At 47.2% G+C, this 19732-nt stretch overlaps 1 protein-coding gene across 1 annotated transcript in view; it reads right to left on the bottom strand.

Moving 5' to 3' along the window:
- FAM107A (family with sequence similarity 107 member A) overlaps positions 1 to 7748 on the bottom strand; it is a 435693-nt gene extending 427945 nt beyond the window's left edge. Inside the window, exon 1 of the mRNA XM_069206548.1 lies at positions 7726 to 7748. The gene's annotated coding sequence lies outside the window, so the exon portion shown is untranslated. The remainder of the gene's footprint in view (positions 1 to 7725) is intronic.
- Between the last annotated feature and the right edge of the window lie 11984 nt (positions 7749 to 19732).

The following is a 19732-nucleotide window of genomic DNA, read 5'->3' as shown; positions in this document are numbered from 1 at the left end:
TCAGCTGGGGAAAAGCTAACAGTAAAAGGAAAAATTTGAAACTAAATCTAGTTAACAAAAAGTGCACACATGTGCTTTTTGCTATTAATAGATACAGTTCAGTAGAAGGGACAGACTTCAGCAGGTATGGGCATGCACTCAGGGTTTAAAAAAAAATCCTCCTGTCTGGAGCTGCCCCTAAACCAAAGAAAGTTTTCTTTTGCCCAATTAGGGTCCAACCTAACAATTCCCTCAGAAGAACTAAACAACTCACTCCTGTCTAGGCTCTGACAAAGATCCTTAATGTACTTGCGCATGAGAATATGAAGTGACAGTTCAAGTGACATACAGGGGGTGATTCTAACCCCGGCGGTCTTAGACCGCCGGGGCCAGGGTCGGCGGGAGCACCGCCGACAGACCGGCGGTGCCCCGCAGGGCATTCTGACCGCGGCACTTTGGCCGCGGTCAGTGCAGGAAAACCGGCGGTCTCCCGCCGGTTTTCCGCTGCCCCTTGGAATCCTCCAAGGCGGCGCAGCTTGCTGCGCCGCCGAGGGGATTCCGACCCCCCCTACCGCCATCCAGTTCCCGGCGGTCCGCCCGCCGGGAACCGGATGGCGGTAGGGGGGGTCGCGGGGCCCCTGGGGGCCCCTGCAGTGCCCATGCCACTGGCATGGGCACTGCAGGGGCCCCCGTAAGAGGGCCCCTAAATGTATTTCACTGTCTGCTGCGCAGACAGTGAAATACGCGACGGGTGCAACTGCACCCGTCGTACAGCTTCCACTCCGCCGGCTCGATTCCGAGCCGGCTTCATCGTGGAAGCCTCTTTCCCGCTGGGCTGGCGGGCGGCCTGAAGGCGGCCGCCCGCCAGCCCAGCGGGAATGTCAGAATTACCGCTGCGGTCTTTCGACCGCGGAACGGTAACCTGACGGCGGGACTTTGGCGGGCGGCCTCCGCCGCCCGCCAAGGTCAGGATGAGGGCCACAGTCTTTTCCAATCTTCTTATTAAGTGTAGCAGAGGGCCTTGTCCAAATGTCTAGTCTTAAGGAAAAAAGGCAGAATGGCATAACGTCCGTTATATAGCCTACACTCAGCTCCTTGTGCACGAAGAATGTTGGCGCACTGTGCGAAACACACAGTAAGGGGGTTATTCTAACTTTGGAGGAGTGTTAATCCGTCCCAAAAGTGACGGTAAAGTGACGGATATACCACCAGCCGTATTACGAGTTCCATAGGATATAATGGACTCGTAATACGGCTGGTGGTAAATCCGTCACTTTTCCGTCACTTTTGGGATGGATTAACACCTCCTCCAAAGTTAGAATAACCCCCTAAGTGTCTTAGAAAAGAATTTTCAGTGGCCTGCAATTCTGCCTGATTATCAAACCCCCAAACCCCACTCCTGTAGACTACCTTGGAGATACATTTTTCCTGATATATCTATAATAGGGCCGTAACCAGTCTTCTCCCTAGGGTGAGGCAAAACTGAACACTGTCGCTGTGGCCCTTGTAAATTCCTCATTCATCCTAGTCACAAGAGGACGCCAACACAGGGAGGAGTCAAATAACAGTCACAAAAAAGAAAAAAAACTCTTGTTTTGAAGAGAACGCTAGTCACAAAGGTAAACCTGCATGTCTGAGACTTACCAGGGCCCACAACCATCACACAGGATTTTCTAACGTTAACTGATAAATCCAGGTCCTCAATAAAATTAGCAAAGGAGTTCAACAAGGACTGTAAGCCCCTGGCAGTTTTGCCCATGACAACAGCATCATACGGATATACGAGCACAGACACACATCGAGCCCCCACACATGGACAATCTGCTTTGATGTCAACCAGGGTCTGCTCTAATCTATTAACATATAAGTTGAAAAGAAACAGGGCCAGGATAAAGCCCTGGCGATCCCCCCTACTAACTTCATGACAGAATCAAGAAGTGAGATGGGCCTATAACACGACAGGTTGTCCTTATCCCCCTTTTTGAAAACTAGAACAACAATAGAGGACACCCATGTCTGCGGAGGGCCCTCCTTCACTGCTGCATTCACAACAGAGGTCAAAACAGGGGCCCAAACCTCAATGTCACAAGCATACATGTTGTGGGGATACTGTCAGGTCCCGAGGACTTACTCCTGGTTAGACCTACTATTCTCTTCTTAACTTCTTAAAGGAGAAAACCACATTAGAGTTCCCTGTTGACATCCCTTCCACCCTCCCTCCAAGAGGGGCCAAGGTCTTATAATATTTCTCAAAGAAAGCAACATTCCTCAGTAATATGGGATCGCAGCAGAATCCGGTGTGAGAAATGGGTTATTAACTAGACCTTAACATTTGGAACTACATTTTCAAGTACTAGCTTCAAGCAGGTCTTCCAGGTCGCCTCCCTTTGATCATTCTTATGTCTCCCCAAATCCTTTTTCTACTGAATGTGGCAGTTCTTCACTAGGGCAAAATCCCTAGTCTTGGCATTAAGGGCACACATAAGATTTATTTGCGTCAAGGTACAACCCTTGTCAAACCACCTAGGCTTTACTGGAGTACCCTGGGACGTGGGTTTGCAAACTCCACTGGCCCCTACAGGGGCCCATTGGTCCAAATGAGACCAAATGTGATCGTTAAAATGCTCAAGGGTATCTCGGACTTTGTAATGCAAGGAAAAAGAGGTGCTAAAATAAGAATAAAATCAATAAATGCATCACATCCTCTCCCAATGAAGGTGGGATTTAGAACACACACTGATCAAGAAATCCTGTCCAGAGAAAAACTAAATTAAACTCATTCAGCAAGGAATTTAAAAAGGAAACTTTGGTGCGAATATTGCAGATGATAGCCCGGCATTAACATGCATCTCGACTAATTCCCCCCACCCTCAGGGGGTTCCCCACACAAATGGACATTAGTCTCCTTCCACGAGGTTAGACATGGATGAAACAGTATCTGGCAAATTCTGTAAAAATATTGCCGTGGCCTGGATATTACTTACATCTTGAGAGTGGGGCCTGGCATTATAAAAGTTCAGCAACATCAACTTGGTAGATCCCACACAAGTGAAAGACAAACCCTATAATGTGGAAACCCCTGTGGATAAAACATGTATCTTCCCCTTAACCACCAAGGATACAAAAGTAACCAGACTCCCCTTTGGTCTAAGATTCTGAGATTCCATCACTGGAGTGAAGAATTACTTATACCCCTCTAGAAAAAAAACAGTTTGATGTTGCCCAAGTCTCCTGTAAACAGATCAGTTGAAAGGCTCTGACAAGATCCTGCCACTTGGGATCCTCAAATTTGCCTCTGACCCCTGTAATATTACAGCTAATGAACTTGAGAGTTTTAACATCATAAACTAATGGGACCTCTTTACACTGATTTACTAAATTCATCTTGGCCTCTCATCTTCTGGCATTCCCTTCAGGTCAATCACAGCCATCCAGGTTGACCAAAGGAGCAAATCTATTAGCAAAGACTGTCTCACAGGGGGCAGCCACCTGGCCATCATGGGCTGGGAATTGGGAACCTGTGGCATACCACTGCATTAACTCTGGGACACTCACCACTGGCACATGCCTTAAAAAAAAACAGAAGATGGGCCATGATAGAGGTGAACAATGCCAACATTAGAACATCTAATAGAGGCAAGGATTCTGCTTGCGATAAATGGCTTTATAATCACACAAACACCTTCCATGCATTTCTTTGCTTTTCCTAGTCACATACCCATTGGACCATATTAATCTATCTACAAACCTGGATATCGAAAGAAGAGTTTGAACCCAACCAGTGCAAAACTTTATTTTTCAACTGATTTTAACTTTTCATAGGGCCATGATGACAACATAGGGCGCGGCTTTTGGGGGTAAATTAGGAACAGCTGCAACAGAATGTGGGGACAATGACTCCCTTTTAGGGGAGTTGACTAATCCCTCTGCCCTAGGGTCTTGCAACAAGCCATGTGAGTGAACAACTCTGCCCCAGATCCACTGGTCCCCTGATGATCATTAGGAGATGGCTTGCCCCCCTTAGACCACCGATCTGCACAAACCTGCCCACTAATGGGTTGCAGGTGGGACAGAAGTAGTGGGTGAAATAACACCCTGCACTCTACTACGCTCCAGTGACCCTTCTCCTGACGTCGATAGAAAAGGCCTCAAAGGGGTCACAGCAGGGTGAGTAGATGAGGCAAGGGCAGTTAAAAAGTCTCCCATGGATTGCACATGATCAATCTACTTATTTAGCAAGAGCTCAACTACCACTAACTGCTCTTGAATCAGGGCCAGCTTGGAATCCAGGGCAGAAATCAAGATAGCACAAAAAGAGTCTAGCAAAGTTTCCATCTTATCCTGGCCCCTACCAGGCAAGACTTTAGACTTGGGAGACCGAGTACAAACCCTAGGGCATTTCGATTTGCTCCAAGCCTCTTGTCTCTTTCTTTTCCTTACCGCCCCCCCTGAACCTTATTAGATGCCAAAAGATTTGGAATAATTGTGGTTCCTGGCCACAGGGGCGATGAAGCCCTGGAAGTAGACATAACCAACGACTCGCCCTCTTGGCTGCCCTCTAACAGAGACAGCATTGCCACCCCTGCACCTGTAATTGGGGAGCTGGACAGCTGAGCTTCAGGAAGCCCTGAAAGCTGAGAGAGGAGCGAACGGTGACGTTCCGCCACAAAGATCTCTTTTTGTCTATAATGTCCACAATGCATCAAAAACGCATCCATTGCAGTGTTAGGCTGGGTCTTCAAAGCATGTGAAGGTAATTTCCATTTCCCCATCAGAGTATATGTGCCAGCAAATTAATATGATGGAACAAGGTAGCTGATCAGTAACCAAGGACCCCAACCAATGTCCAGAAGGCCCAAGTGAGCAGACTAGTTAAGTGACCCCAAAAAATGCTTGCTTAGATAACGAAGACAGAAAAAACCCCTGCATTAAAAACACACAAACTTTTTCTGTTAAAAGTTCATTTCCGTGCTACCAGAGTCTTTTTTGCGTGGCTCTCTTAAAAAGAAAAGCCACTAAAGTGCAGCAAAGTGAACTACACTACCATAAAGCGTTTCTCCAAACAGTCAAGCAAAAAAAAAAACTTATGGATTGTGCCCCATTAAAAAAACAGTTTTCACGAAGGATGGCAATTTAAACCCATACAAAGCAAAAATTGGTAGAGACAACCAAAATCCTCACGATGCAAGAGCCCATTTGCATAGCCAAGAGGCGGGGCCCAGCCTCTGGGATGTGACGCGCTTTCGCCCGGGTGCGGCCCGCGAGTGCCCGAAGGGAGAGTGACGGTCCTATACGTGCTAAGGATAGCTCCTCAACAACAGCTGAGTCAATAAGGCCAAGGTGCTCCCTGGGACCGTGATTACCACCAGGGAATTAACAATAAAGCAGCGTCCTGCGAAGCGGGAAGAGTGACTGCACTAAAAGCCCTAAGGATGGCTCCTCCCCCCAACAGCAGATGAGTCAATGAGGCCAAGCTGCTCCCTGGGACCGCGAGTCCCACCAGGGAAGTAACAGCAATGCAGCATCATTTTAGGTGAATCCTAGGTTATTAAGAGAGATGAAGATTAGAGAAGGTAAAGGGACCCATGCTTCATGTATACAGCCTAAGTTAAGATAGGATTGATTAGATAGTTGTTGGGGCCAGCCATATAATGCTTTCTAGGACATGTAGCCTCTCTAGTGGCATCCTTTATGTACAGGCCAGCTACAACTCTCACCTTCCCTGACAGTAGCTGATGGCACTCGCAGGAGGTGGGAAAGGGTCTATGGTGTATGGAAGGAACTTATAGAGTGCTCGGTCACTGAGCCATCATGGCACCAGATAGAAAGCAGCAGCTGTGTAAGAGGACGAATGGCATTATCGAGGTGATGCCGTAGAGGATAGTACTGCATGCATTTAATGAAGAAAGTACGAAACAGAGACAGACAGTAAGCATGCATTATTTTATTCTTACTATGACACAAAGAGGATTTGTAACTACTAAACTCATAAAGTAACTACCATAGAAGAGTTAGAAGAAAGACCAACAAGCCTCTTGCTTGGATCACATATTGTGAGATTTGGATCCAGGAAGTGATATCTCTTTATCAAATTATGACAAATACAATTATTAGATAAAGTCAATACTGTCCTTATTTTGATAATGATATCCACAAAGTATCCGTAAATGTGCTCTTTTTGTTCAGGGTATTACCAGCCTCTATTAACAGTTTTCAGGATATTGAGTGCACTTCTTTTGCAACCAAGCAGTAGTTCAGATATTCCATTTCATTCATACTTCACCACGTGTGGACTATTCAGAAGACTAACATAGTTTAAAGTGTACAATAATCCAGTTCTACTAAGTTAAAAGGCACACTAAAAACTTGCAGACTAAGCAAAAAGGAACTACTTTAGAATAACGCTAGACTCAACTTTCTTGCCTGGTGCCCAGATCAAATCACAAATTTACTTGGACAAGTAGTCCTCTAAGTGAATAAGCACTAGAAGTAGGATGGGGAGGTGGGCGCTGCAGCACCCCCAAAACTAACGCTGCTGGAGTTTAGAAGGCAAATGAGAAATAAAGAGGCCTTTAGATGTTGTTTTTAGCTTGTCATGTTTGATGTATGTTAAAAGATGGAGGCCAAATGTCTGGCTATGTTTTTTGACAAATTGCTATTTTTTCTTTTAACATGGAGGTTGTTATTTACTTTTCTTCCCCTGACTTTGTAAAGTGAACTATCTGGCAATCTTGCTGAGGGACAGAGAGTGGGTACAAAATGTAAATGCTAGTAAATGAACTGTACAATTGTTTCAAAATATATCAGAAGTCAGAAACTGAATCATGTTTGTTTTGTCATTCTGAAGTGTAATGAAAGCAAAGATTGTAAAAGGATCAAAACAAATTAAGACACATTGGGCCTGATTCACAAAGGTAAGAGTATACTTTTGTGTAGGTTTGTATTTGTTTTGGAATTCACAAACTCTGATTTGATACTAAGTTTACGAGTGAGGAGGCTCCACAGTCAGAGCAGAGAACTGCGCGCATAAAAAAATGTAGGCATGTTGTATTTTTTATGTGCAGAGTTCTCCACCCCGACTGCAGAGTTTCCGCAGTCATAAACTTACTATTAGATCAGCCGGCCCTGTCTGCAGGACACAGACTATATATTTTTTGGAAAAGTACTGACAAAAACGTGGGCAAAAAACTTAAGTACACAGCCAGACTAAAAATGACTGGACGATTTTCATTTCACAAAACAGTAACCTAGCCTTTTAACAAAGCAAATGTGTAGTGTCCTGCTGGGCACATTCTAGTGTTCCACCAGCCACTCGGCTGAGGGCTGGCTTTACACACACACCCCACACCCATCCAACACAGGTGCCACCAGTCAGGTGACCCTGCCAATAAAAAGAGCCGGGCGCCCGTGCCCGTGGCCAGCTAACAGAACCCTAACAATGCGTATGTGTCACCTCATATTAATAGCATGAGGGCCTAGGGCTCACAACACTACAAAATGGTTTACACCTTTTCCTTCCGTTCCACTCTGCTGTATTCTGTACATCTCCTTATACTAAATTATGTAATGGAAAGGACTTTCAGACTTTGGTAAAGATAAATGAATGACTCAAAGTTTATTACACTCAACCTACATACGCATGCAGTTCCTAGACAAAAAGGAGAGTTAAATCCTTTCAGGAAATCAAAACATGCTGCTTCTTTACTTGAAATGAGACAACAGCTGTCATCTTTATATTGCACTTACCAGAGCCATTAATAATGCTCCTGCCATTTTCATGATGAAACTTGGACTGAATGCAGTATTGTTTCTGGAAGAAAAATAGAATTCAAGTTAGCTAAAACCTGGATATTCAAATCCATGCCTTTCTTTCTTTTTATGCTGATTGCGTCTGTATTATAAAATGATTTTGATGTACAGCACATAGGGCCTCATCTACAAGTAAATTACGCAGCACAGCAAGCAATCTTGCTGCGCCGAGCTGAGTCAATTCCAAAATGCAGGGATCTGCCATATTTAAAAGAATATGGTGCATCTTTGTGCTTCCCTCTGCAGTGGCACTAAATTAGCTGTCTAGCGCCTATGCAGCCCCCCCTTGCGCCATGGGACAAGGATGGCTGCGTTGTGGGGGTGATTGTTTTTATACATGAAGGGACACTTTCCTGCACAAAAACAGTCTTTCATGGTGATTTGCTCCTTCTATGTGAGCTGCAGAATGCTGCACACATTGAATGAGCAAAAAATGAGAAGAAATAAAAGTATTTCTCTTTGTTTTGCCATTCTCGTAAATCTGAGGCAGTGTCAAAAAGCAATGGGTGTTGCGTGGGTACACCCACAGTAACACCCATTGCACGCCCTTTAGCCACAGAAAACTGCATCAGGGTGGCCCATATCTACAAGGCTGCTTTAAGCCATGAAAAGTGGCTACACTCCACCTTGTAGATATGGTGCACTGCAGAGTGCCACCGGAGTGTCACAAAAAAGTGAGGCTTCGGGTGTGCCAGGGCCTTGTAACCAAGGCCCATAGTTTGAGCATCTACCCTTTCAAAAGGCACATCTGACATTGGTTGGACAAAAGTACAGCCTTTTAATTTTGAAGCACCTTCCTGTTATCTAATTGCCTAAGTCAGTAAACATCGAAGGATTCCAACATGTTGAGTCACTCCTACAAATGCATTTATCCTTGTCTGATTTCCTTTGGATCCTTTATGCAAGCCAAAACAGTCAAAAATGGCTTCAGTAGAGAGATTTTTCTAAAGGCAAGAATGATCACATTAGGATTCACAAGTTGTTAGAGTGCCTCTCTGTAAGATATTGGGTGGGTGGTTGAGGGGGGGGGGAACCCTCCGTAAGCAACAATTACAACCCTTGTCAGGGTGAAGTCACAAGCAAACTCCAAATTAACCTGTGGCCCAACCTTTGGTAGCTTGGCACAGAGCAGTCAGGTTTAACTTAGAGGCAATGTGTAGGTATTTGTGCAACAGTCATAAAGTGAAAACACTTATAGCGTAAAATGTAATAAATAAATCATAACCAAAACAACAGTAATCCTATCAGTAGAACCAGAGATATGCAAGTTTAAAGATTTCCGTGAAAATAGTGCCCAAAAGCACCAAGCACCAACTGTGGTTATCTGGTTTCTCTGGACCAGGACAAAGTCACAAGTTCAGGCTGACTGTGAGTGAGGACGTACCGGATACAGGGACCCAATTAGGTACTTTAATCCTGGTTGGAAAGAGATGCGAAGTCCCATGTCAAGGATGCGTCTTACGAAGTGTGATGCAATGTTCTTGCATGGAGATGCATGCACCTCTGCAGTTCTGATGAGCTGAGTAGAGTTAGGTGATGTGCTTGTGTGGAGATGCGTAGCACAACGGAGGGTTCAATGGGCTAGTTTAAACTTCCCTGCGCCGGAGGGGATGAATCGGTTCTGCTGAATCCATATATGGGCAGGCAGAGAAACTTCAGGCCCACGTACCAGGATCCAGGACTGGATGGCACTACTTGGGAGGGCAGGACTCACAGATGGCAGAGTCCAGGTGCTGGGTTCAAGGTTGTTGGAATCCTGTTCTGCACCTGAGGCTTCTGAGCAGAGGCCAGCCAACCAGCTCTTGGAGTCACTCTAGGGTCCTGGGTTTAGAGATGTTTGTCCAGTGCTTCTCACCCAGGCAAGAGGGCAGAAGGTCAGTAAAGCAGAACAGAAGTCCTTCCAGGCAGCAGTCCATAGGGCTAAAAAAAATCATACAAATTTTACTAGGCCTGCAGGTCGAGTAACTTAAATAATCTACTCGACCTAACTTTAATGCACTTGACCTGTAAATAGGTCTCAAATTGTGTGATCCTAGGCAAATAGTTTACAGAGTCGTCTTTTTCTTCATTCTCAGCTACGATTGCAGCTTCAAATATGTGAGCTCAGCATTTCTGCAGTACAAATAACCTCTTTTGTTTGATTAAGTAGACTGAAGTTTGCTGCATGCATCACAAGAATCTAGCCCACATACCCATGACGTCTAGCCCGCATAACCTAGGACTTCTTTTAGTTTACTAACAACATTGCCATCAGGGCCGGAGTGTTTCTTAGTTTGTTTAAACACTCAGTTCTAATAAATATATTTCTAAACCATGATGTGGTAACATATTGTCATCTACAAGCAGTAACTTTACAAGAAATATCTAAAAACCTCTCAACGAACTGGCAGTTTTACTGATAAAACTATATAGTGTATTAACAATCTTTGAAAATTGGATTTCAGAAAGGATATCCTTTGCACATCAGCATGTAAAGTATTCTGATTTGTTTTCATCCTACTAAAATATTTTTTTCATCACACGGAAATATGAAAAAGGGATTTTACAACTACTGAAATATATGTTGAAATGCTTGCATAGTTGACTTAGTCATTTAAATGTGTGTTAGGAAAAACCTGGCACCCTATATCCTTTTATTTTACATTCAGCAGGGCACACAGTTCATCTTACAAAGCCCTGGAACTCTGCAGTCAGAAGGAAAAATGATTGTCAGAAAAACTGACTTTTGAACTCTGCCTGTTAAAACAGAGCAAATGTGACATAAGAACAAGATTTAAAGGCATCCTTTATTGCCCCTCCACTTTTCAACTGAACAGAACACCTGTTCAGTGTCAACTTGCCAGAAGGGACAGTACATACTAAAAATAGTTTGACCTGAACAATTAAGACTCGCCAATGCAAGTGGTCCAGCAGAGTGGCAGTCCTTTCAGCAGCACAGCAGTTCTTTTTCCTGGTAGAGTCTGTACTGAAGAGTTGGGGGTCTGAGGTCCAATATGTATACCTGATTCCCACTTTGAAGTAGGAGAAACATCTAGAGGTTTCCACACCACAGAGGTACTTGGAATTTCCTGCCTCCCTGCTCTAGTCATAGATTGTCTAAGGGTCACAATAAGTAAGTGCCAAACCTCTTTGTGAGTGTGCTCAGGTTGGGCCTTTGTGATGTGCAAGTGGAGTAGGTGGCAGCTTGGAGGTAAAAATGACACTTACATTTAAGCAGTTTCTACGGTTTCTGAGACTTTTTGCTTTCTTTTCTTTTGGCCTCTCAACTCTCTGGGCTTTATTAGTAAAAACTAACATGCATTGGTCTCTAGTTGCTTTCTAGTTGCTTTTGCCAGACGGGCTCTGTCAGCTGCAGCATCTTAAAATCCTGCTATCCTTACTTTGTTATGTCCCTAGGAAGGACTGACATCGATGTAGGCTGCACGGCTGCTACTCAGGTCACCTATGTGCCTCGCACTGCCTCTCCTCACTGTTACAGCACCCGGAGTCTAAAATTCAGCCCATAGTTTTGGCCCCTTACAATTGCTTGGGATACAGGGAGCACAACGTGCTGCCACCTCTCTCTGAGATGGAGGGCCCACTCTGCTTGTCTAGGGTACTTTCCTGGCTCTGTAGTCTGAAGTCTCCGCAGTCTGCAACCACCAGCCGCCCACAGTCTGAAACTACAAGGAAGGGTGAGGGGCAAAGGAGACAAAGGACAACCGTACCTCTTCCACTCTCGACAGCACAGTTCTTGCCCATTTCCTGCACTCCTCTTTTTGGCTGCCAAGCATCCAAAGGGGTACATGAGGGGGCAGGGTGGTGCGAGGCAGTACAGTGTGGCTCCAGTACTGTGATACATGTGGTCCCGACGTAGTCACGTTTGCAGAGTACAGTGCAGCACGACTGCCAGTGTAGTGATGAAAACTCTTGCACAATCGTGCTTGTTCCTCTACCAACAGCAAACATCTGTTAAGTTATATTTTTGGTGATTTTGGTTCTCACTTTAGGTGCTGCTGACCTCTGATTCTAATTCAATATGAGCACAGTAGCAAACTCAGAAGTCCTCATTCAAACGAAACCGCATCACACAGTTATGCAAACATATACATATTGTAGAAGAAGCATTGGTGGCTGTTAGACTTTTCATCCTTGGCGTGGTCTCCCTTAACTTTTTGCCTCTGTTCCCCAGGTTGTTGATGTGTGCTGGACTCTGATTTTATTGTGTTTGTTACTCTGGGCACTTTACCACTGCTAACCAGTGCTAAAGTGCAAGTGCTCCAGTTTAAAATGTGTACGTAATTGGTTCTCCATGATTGGCATATTTGTTTTACTGTTAAGTCCCTAGTAAAGTGCACTAGAGGTGCCCAGGGCCTGTAAATCAAATGCTACTAGTGGGCCTGCAGCACTGGTTGTGCCACCCACATAAGTAGCTCTGTAATCATGTCTCAGACCTGCCACTGCAGTGTCTGTGTGTGTATTTTTACACTGTAAATTCGACTTGGCAAGTGTACCCACTTGCCAGGCCTAAACCTTCCCTTTTCTTACATGTAAGGCACCCCTAAGGTAGGCCCTAGGTAGCCCCAAGGGCAGGGTGCAGTGTATGGATAAGGTAGGACATATAGTAATGTGGTTTATATGGCCTGACAGTGAAATACTGCTAAATTCGTTTTTCACTGTTGCAAGGACTGTCTCTCTCATAGGATAATATGGGGGCTACCTTTAAATATGATTAAAGCGTAGATTCCCCTAGAGAGTAGATGGACATGTGGAGTTTGGGGTCCCTGAACTCACAATTTAAAAATACATCTTTTAGTAAAGTTGATTTTAAGATTGTGCGTTTGAAAATGCCACTTTTAGAAAGTGAGCATTTTCTTGCTTAAACCATTCTGTGACTCTGCCTTGTTTGTGGATTCCCTGTCTGGGTCAGTTTGACAGTTGGGTTGTTTTTCACCTCACACCAGACAGTGACACAAAGGGAGCTGGGGTGTAACCTGCATTTCCTGATTAGCCATCTCTGCTAGGAGGGAGGGGTGGAGTGGTCACTCTCATCTGAAAGGACTGTGCCTGCCTCTAACAATGCCGGCTCCAACACCCTGGTGTGTGTCTGAGGCCTTGCCTGGGCAAGGCAGGATTTCACAAGTAGGTGTGAGTCCCCTTTGAAGAAAGGGGACTTCAAAGACTAAAATGGGTATAAGAAGGGCACCCAAATCTACAGACTTCAGAAACACTTCTGGAATCAAGAGGAACCTCTGCCTGGAGAAGAGCTGTTAGCTGAGGAGGAAGTGCTGCCCTGCCTGTGACTGTGCTTTGTGGAGCTTTCCTGCAGTGCTGCTTCTGCCAGAGTAAGAGGGCAAAGACTGGACTTTGTGTGCCTTCCATCTTGAGAAGAAATCTCCAAGGGCTTGATCTAGAGCTTGCCTCCTGTTGTTTGAAGTCTCAGGGACAGCAAAGACTTCTCTCTGCCAGCACCTGGAGTCTCTGGAGAGACTCCTACTCTGCCCTGTGGTGCCCATCCAGTTCCTGGGACCCTGAAAGGAGAAGCTGGCAGCCTAAAGACAAGAAAATCCACGCACAGAGCGCCGTGCGGGGAAAAGATCGACGCGAATCCGATCGGCGGCTGAAAAACGACGCGCCGCCAGCTCCGCGGCTGAGAAACGACGCTCGCAGGAAACGCGACCGAAGAATCGACGCATGGAGCAGGAGAAACGACGCGCAGCATCGCTGACGGAGGATGGGAGATCGCAACCTGCGCGGCTGGATCGTCAACTCATCGTGCGGCTGGATTTTTGACTCGAGTACCGCCGTGCGGAGTTATTTTCGACGCACGCCCGCCCGTGCGGGGTTATTTTTGACGCACACCAGGTACATTTTCACTCTAGCAGCGCTAGTGTGTTTTTAAAACAACTTAAAGACTCTTTTTGATTTTTAATTAATAACTTGACTTGTGTATGGTGGATTTTTGTCGTTTTGGTCTTGTTTTGTTTAGATAAATATTTCCTATTTTTCTAAACCTGTGTTGTGTCATTTTTGTAGTGTTTTCATTGAGTTACTGTGTGTGTTGGTACAAATACTTTACACCTAGCACTCTGAGGTTAAGCCTACTGCTCTGCCAAGCTACCAAGGGGGTAAGCAGGGGTTAGCTGAGGGTGATTCTCTTTTACCCTGACTAGAGTGAGGGTCTTTGCTTGAACAGGGAGTAACCTGACTGTCAACCAAGGACCCCATTTCTAACATTGGTGATCAGCGGTCGGGATTTGGACTTGTATTTGTGCTTGACATACAGTGATTAAGTGTACACTACTGTTTTGATCTCAGACCACTACGTGACCACATACTACTAGTCTTGTGATTTTTGTTTTTTTCTATTTGGACTGTTTTTGCTCTGCATTCAGTTTCTTTTTTTCGCTGATCCGGTGATTGACTTTTCTGGAACTTCATTTGAGAACTTGCTTTTCTGCATTTGGAACTTTGCACTCTTTTAACCTTTTATCATGTCTCTACTTGGAGATGCACCAGTTGAAGCTGTTTTTGACCTGAAGCAATTGGATAGTTATAACAAGGCTCAGCTAAAGCAGTTTTGTAAAAATTTTGGTTGTCCCATTAAGAGCTCTTCCAAGAAGGATGAGCTGAAAAAGGCGCTGAGGGCCTGGGTGACAACCAGAAGCACTGGAGGGCACACTGAGGATGAGGAGGATGAGGATGAGGATGAGGAGAGAGAGCAATCAGTACAGAATGGTATATTGGGGGGGCCTGTTATTCCCAGGGAAGGAGTCTCTAGGGCAAGTAGCAGTGTATCCTCCAAGGGTCTGACACCTGAAGAGTTACAGGACAGACAGGCAGAGAGGGAGTACCAATTGGAGTTGAAAAAGCTCAGTCTAGAGGTGGAACAGAGAAAGCTGGCCATTGAGGAAAGGAAGTTAGCCATGGCTCATGAGCTCAGTTTAAAAGAGATAGATCAGAGGAGTCAGTCCAGTAGAGATGGTGGCAGCAATCCTACAGTGCAGCCTGAGAGAAGGGTACACATCCCAAAAGACCTTGTGAGGGATTATAAGAGGGATGATGATATCTGCTTGTGGTTCAAGGGTTATGAGTCAGCTCTCCACATGAACCTGGTCCCTGAAGCTCATTGGGGGGCAGCCCTGTGGAAGCATTTTGAGGCAGAGGGGAGGGACACACTGACAGCCTTAGGGGATGCTCAGGATCTCACCTACCCTGTCATGAAGGAGGCCTTACTTACCAGGTATGGTCTCACCCCTGAGCAGTACAAGGAGAAGTTTAGATCCTACAAGAGAAAGGAATCCCAAACATGGTTGGAATGTGTTGATTCTTTTTGCAGGTCACTGGATGGTTGGGTGAAGGGCAGTAAGGTAAACACGTATGAGGGGCTTTACAATTTAATTGCTTGGGAGCACTTGTACAGTTTATGTTTTCCAGAGCTGCGCCAGCACCTCATTGACAGCAAGCTGACTTACCCCAGGAAGCTTGCACAGGAAGCGGACCGCTGGGAGAGCACCAGGGTCCAAAAGAGGTATGGGGGAGACCACGCCAAGGGTGGGCAGGGTCCCTCTCAGAAGAAAGGGGGGGGTCAGGGCAAACAGGGGGAGTTCTCTAAAGGGCCCCAAACTGATTCCCAGGGTAAGGATTCCCAACCCCCCAGTGAAAAGAAGCCATGGTTGTCCAAAGGGAAGCCAGTGGCAGGTGGTCCCCCACGTAAGTGCTATGCATGTGACCAGGTGGGTCATGTGAGGGGGGACCCCAAATGCCCCAGAAGTACACCGGCACCCACTGGTGCACCGTCCCAGGGTTTGGCCAGTGTAGCGCTTGGGGAGGAGTTGGTTTCAGGTGGGTGGGAACCAGCAGAAATGACCCTTGTCTCACTAGGGGACAGTGAGATGGTCCAGAGAAACCTAGTGCCTGATAACACTAAGAAGTACAGGCAATGGGTGACCATCAATGGACAGAGGGTAGAGGCTCTGAGAGACACAGGAGCCAGTGTGACTACAGTGAGGAGTCACCTGGTGTCTGAAGAGCAGATTGATCCCCGGGTACTTCACCAAGTAGTTGCGGTAGACAACTCTGAGCGCCTCTGCAGAGTGGCGCAGGTTCCCTTTGAATGGGGGGGGGTCTCAGGTTCCTGGAAAGTAGCTGTGAGTCCAACCATGCCTGTTGATTGTTTGCTAGGTAACGACCTGGAGGATTCCCCTTGGAAGGAGGTGGAACACAGGTCTCACTTGGAGATGTTGGGTCTGCCTGGGTGGGTATGCGTATCCACCCGGTCTGTGGCAGCCAATCAGGGTAGTCAAGAGCCCCTGGAGCCTGAAACAGTGGCCCAGGGGACTGCCAAGAAGAGGAAGGGCAGGGGGCGCGGGAAACCGGCCCCAGAAGTTCCCACGGTCCGGGAGGAGGCAGAGCCTGAGGGTGATGCCCCGGAGCCTACAGGGGAACAGGTGGATGAACTGGGGGAGGTCCCTGAGCTGTCACAGTGGCAGCAGGAAGGGGGACCCACCAGGGAAGCATTCTGCACAGCGCAGAAGGAGTGCCCTACTCTTGAGGGGCTGCGGCAACAGGCTGCAGCCCAGGCGGCTGGCGAGGCGCCAGGTACTCACCTGATTTACTGGGAGGATGGCCTCCTGTATAGTGAGCCTAAGGTTCCTGAGCCTGGGTCAGCTCGTATGCTGGTGGTACCCCAGTGCTTCAGGGCCTTCCTACTGGGTTTGGCTCATGATGTGCCTTTGGCAGGACATCTAGGGCAGGACAAGACCTATAAGAGGCTTGTCTCCCACTTTTACTGGCCCTTGATGCACAAGCAGTCAGCTGCTTATTGTAGGTCTTGTCAGACTTGTCAGGCAAGTGGCAAGAGTGGGGGGAAATGCAAAGCTCCCCTCCAACCTTTACCTGTAGTCAGTACTCCCTTTGAAAGGGTAGGAATTGACATTGTGGGGCCTCTGGATCCCAAGACAGCCATGGGCAACAGGTTCATCCTGGTCTTGGTGGACCATGCCACGCGGTACCCAGAAGCCATTCCTCTAAGGACGGTCACTGCCCCCGTGGTGGGACGTGCCTTGATGGGAGTTTTTACCCGCATGGGGTTCCCCAAGGAGGTGGTATCTGATAGGGGTACAAACTTCATATCCACTTATATGAAGTCTCTGTGGAAGGTGTGTGGGGTAACCTACAAGTTCACCACCCCTTACCACCCCCAAAGTAATGGTCTGGTTGAGAGATTCAACCGCACCTTGAAAGGCATGATTCAGGGCCGGTCAGAGCCCTTGAGGCGTAAGTGGGACGTCCTCTTGCCATGCCTTCTGTTCGCTTACAGGGAGGTGCCTCAAAAGGGACTTGGCTTTAGTCCCTTTGAGCTCATCTATGGCCACCCTGTGAGGGGACCGCTCAGTCTGGTGAAGGAGGCTTTGGAGAAAGCTCCTAGTAAACCACCCCGGGATGTATTTAGCTACATGCTGGCACTAAGAAACCAGACTGCCCGCTTCAGGAGTCTCGCTCAGGAGAACCTGGAAGCAAGCCAGGAGGATATGAAACGGTGGTACGACCAGAATGCCACTCTGGTTGAGTTTCAGCCTGGACAAAAAGTGTGGGTCATGGCACCAGTGGAGCCTAGGGCTCTCCAAGATAAGTGGACTGGGCCTTTTGAGGTGGTGGAAAGAAAGAGCGAGGTCACCTATCTGGTAGACTTGCAATCCCCCAGGAACCCTTTGAGGGTCCTACATGTCAACCGCCTCAAACCACACTTTGAGCGAACTGAGCTATCCATGCTCCTAGCGACAGATGACGGGGTGGAGGAAGAGAGTGAGCCTCTTCCTGACCTCCTGTCTGCAGGAGAGAAAGATGGGTCTGTGGAGGGAGTGATCCTCTCCCCCTCCCTGACTGAGGAACAGCAGAGGGACTGTCGCCACGTGCTGGGACAGTTTGCCTCGCTGTTTTCCCTGATCCCAGGAGTCACACACCTGTGCACACATGATGTGGACACTGGGGACAGTACACCTGTTAAACATAAGGTTTACAGGGTGACTGACAGGGTCAGGGCTTGCATTAAGGAGGAAGTCTCCAAAATGTTAACCCTAGGGGTTATTGAGCGCTCCAGCAGTCCTTGGGCCAGCCCAGTGGTCTTGGTCCCAAAGGCTGCTGCTCCTGGTGCCACTCCAGAACTTAGGTTCTGTGTGGACTACCGGGGTCTCAATGCGGTCAGCAAGACTGACGCACACCCCATCCCCCGAGCTGATGAGCTCATTGATCGGTTAGGAGCTGCCAAGTACCTCAGTACGTTTGATTTAACATCTGGGTACTGGCAGATTGCCTTAACTGGGGGGGCAAAGGAGAGGTCAGCATTCTCTACCCCAGATGGGCATTTCCACTTCAATGTGATGCCCTTTGGGATGAAGAACGCTCCTGCCACCTTTCAGAGGTTGGTCAACCAGGTGTTGGCAGGACTGGATGAGTTCAGTGCCGCCTACCTGGATGACATTGCTGTGTTTAGTTCCACATGGGAGGAACACCTGCAACACCTCTGGAGAGTGTTGGAGGCCCTGCAGAAGGCAGGCCTCACTATTAAGGCGAGCAAGTGCCAAATAGGGCAGGGTTCTGTGGTGTACTTAGGACACCAGGTGGGGAGTGGCCAGGTGGCACCCCTACAGCCTAAGATTGATACAATTCTGGCTTGGGAGCCTCCCAAGACCCAGACTGAAGTGAGAGCCTTTTTAGGTCTCACAGGATATTACCGGAGGTTTGTTAAGGGATATGGTACCATTGTTACCCCCTTAACTGAGTTGACTTCCAAGAAGCAACCCAAGAAAGTGATCTGGACAGAGGCTTGCCAGAACGCTTTTGATGCCCTGAAGGCTGCCATGTGCACAGCACCTGTGCTGCAGGCACCTGACTACTCCAAGGAGTTTGTTGTGCAAACAGACGCCTCAGAGCATGCTATTGGAGCAGTACTCTCACAGCTTAATGAAGAGGGCCTAGATCAACCCGTAGCCTTCATTAGCAGGAGGTTACTACCCAGGGAACGTAGGTGGAGTGCCATAGAACGCGAAGCGTTTGCTGTGGTCTGGGCACTGAAGAAGCTAAGACCCTACTTGTTTGGGACTCACTTCCGAGTTCAGACCGACCACAGGCCCCTCAGATGGTTAATGCAGATGAGGGGTGAGAATCCAAAACTGTTGAGGTGGTCCATTTCCCTACAGGGGATGGACTTTACGGTGGAACATCGTCCTGGTACAGAGCACGCCAATGCTGATGGTCTGTCCAGGTTCTTCCGCCTTAGTGATGAGAACTCCCATGAGGTGGGGTAGTTGCTCCCCACTTTTAGCTGGGGGGGACACGTGTTAGACTTTTCATCCTTGGCGTGGTCTCCCTTAACTTTTTGCCTCTGTTCCCCAGGTTGTTGATGTGTGCTGGACTCTGATTTTATTGTGTTTGTTACTCTGGGCACTTTACCACTGCTAACCAGTGCTAAAGTGCAAGTGCTCCTGTTTAAAATGTGTACGTAATTGGTTCTCCATGATTGGCATATTTGTTTTACTGTTAAGTCCCTAGTAAAGTGCACTAGAGGTGCCCAGGGCCTGTAAATCAAATGCTACTAGTGGGCCTGCAGCACTGGTTGTGCCACCCACATAAGTAGCTCTGTAATCATGTCTCAGACCTGCCACTGCAGTGTCTGTGTGTGTATTTTTACACTGTAAATTCGACTTGGCAAGTGTACCCACTTGCCAGGCCTAAACCTTCCCTTTTCTTACATGTAAGGCACCCCTAAGGTAGGCCCTAGGTAGCCCCAAGGGCAGGGTGCAGTGTATGGATAAGGTAGGACATATAGTAATGTGGTTTATATGGCCTGACAGTGAAATACTGCTAAATTCGTTTTTCACTGTTGCAAGGACTGTCTCTCTCATAGGATAATATGGGGGCTACCTTTAAATATGATTAAAGCGTAGATTCCCCTAGAGAGTAG

The sequence above is a fragment of the Pleurodeles waltl genome, chromosome 9 (genome assembly GCF_031143425.1).
Source record: "Pleurodeles waltl isolate 20211129_DDA chromosome 9, aPleWal1.hap1.20221129, whole genome shotgun sequence".
NCBI classification, from domain to species: domain Eukaryota; kingdom Metazoa; phylum Chordata; class Amphibia; order Caudata; family Salamandridae; genus Pleurodeles; species Pleurodeles waltl.
This window is presented reverse-complemented; position numbering and strand designations above follow the sequence as displayed.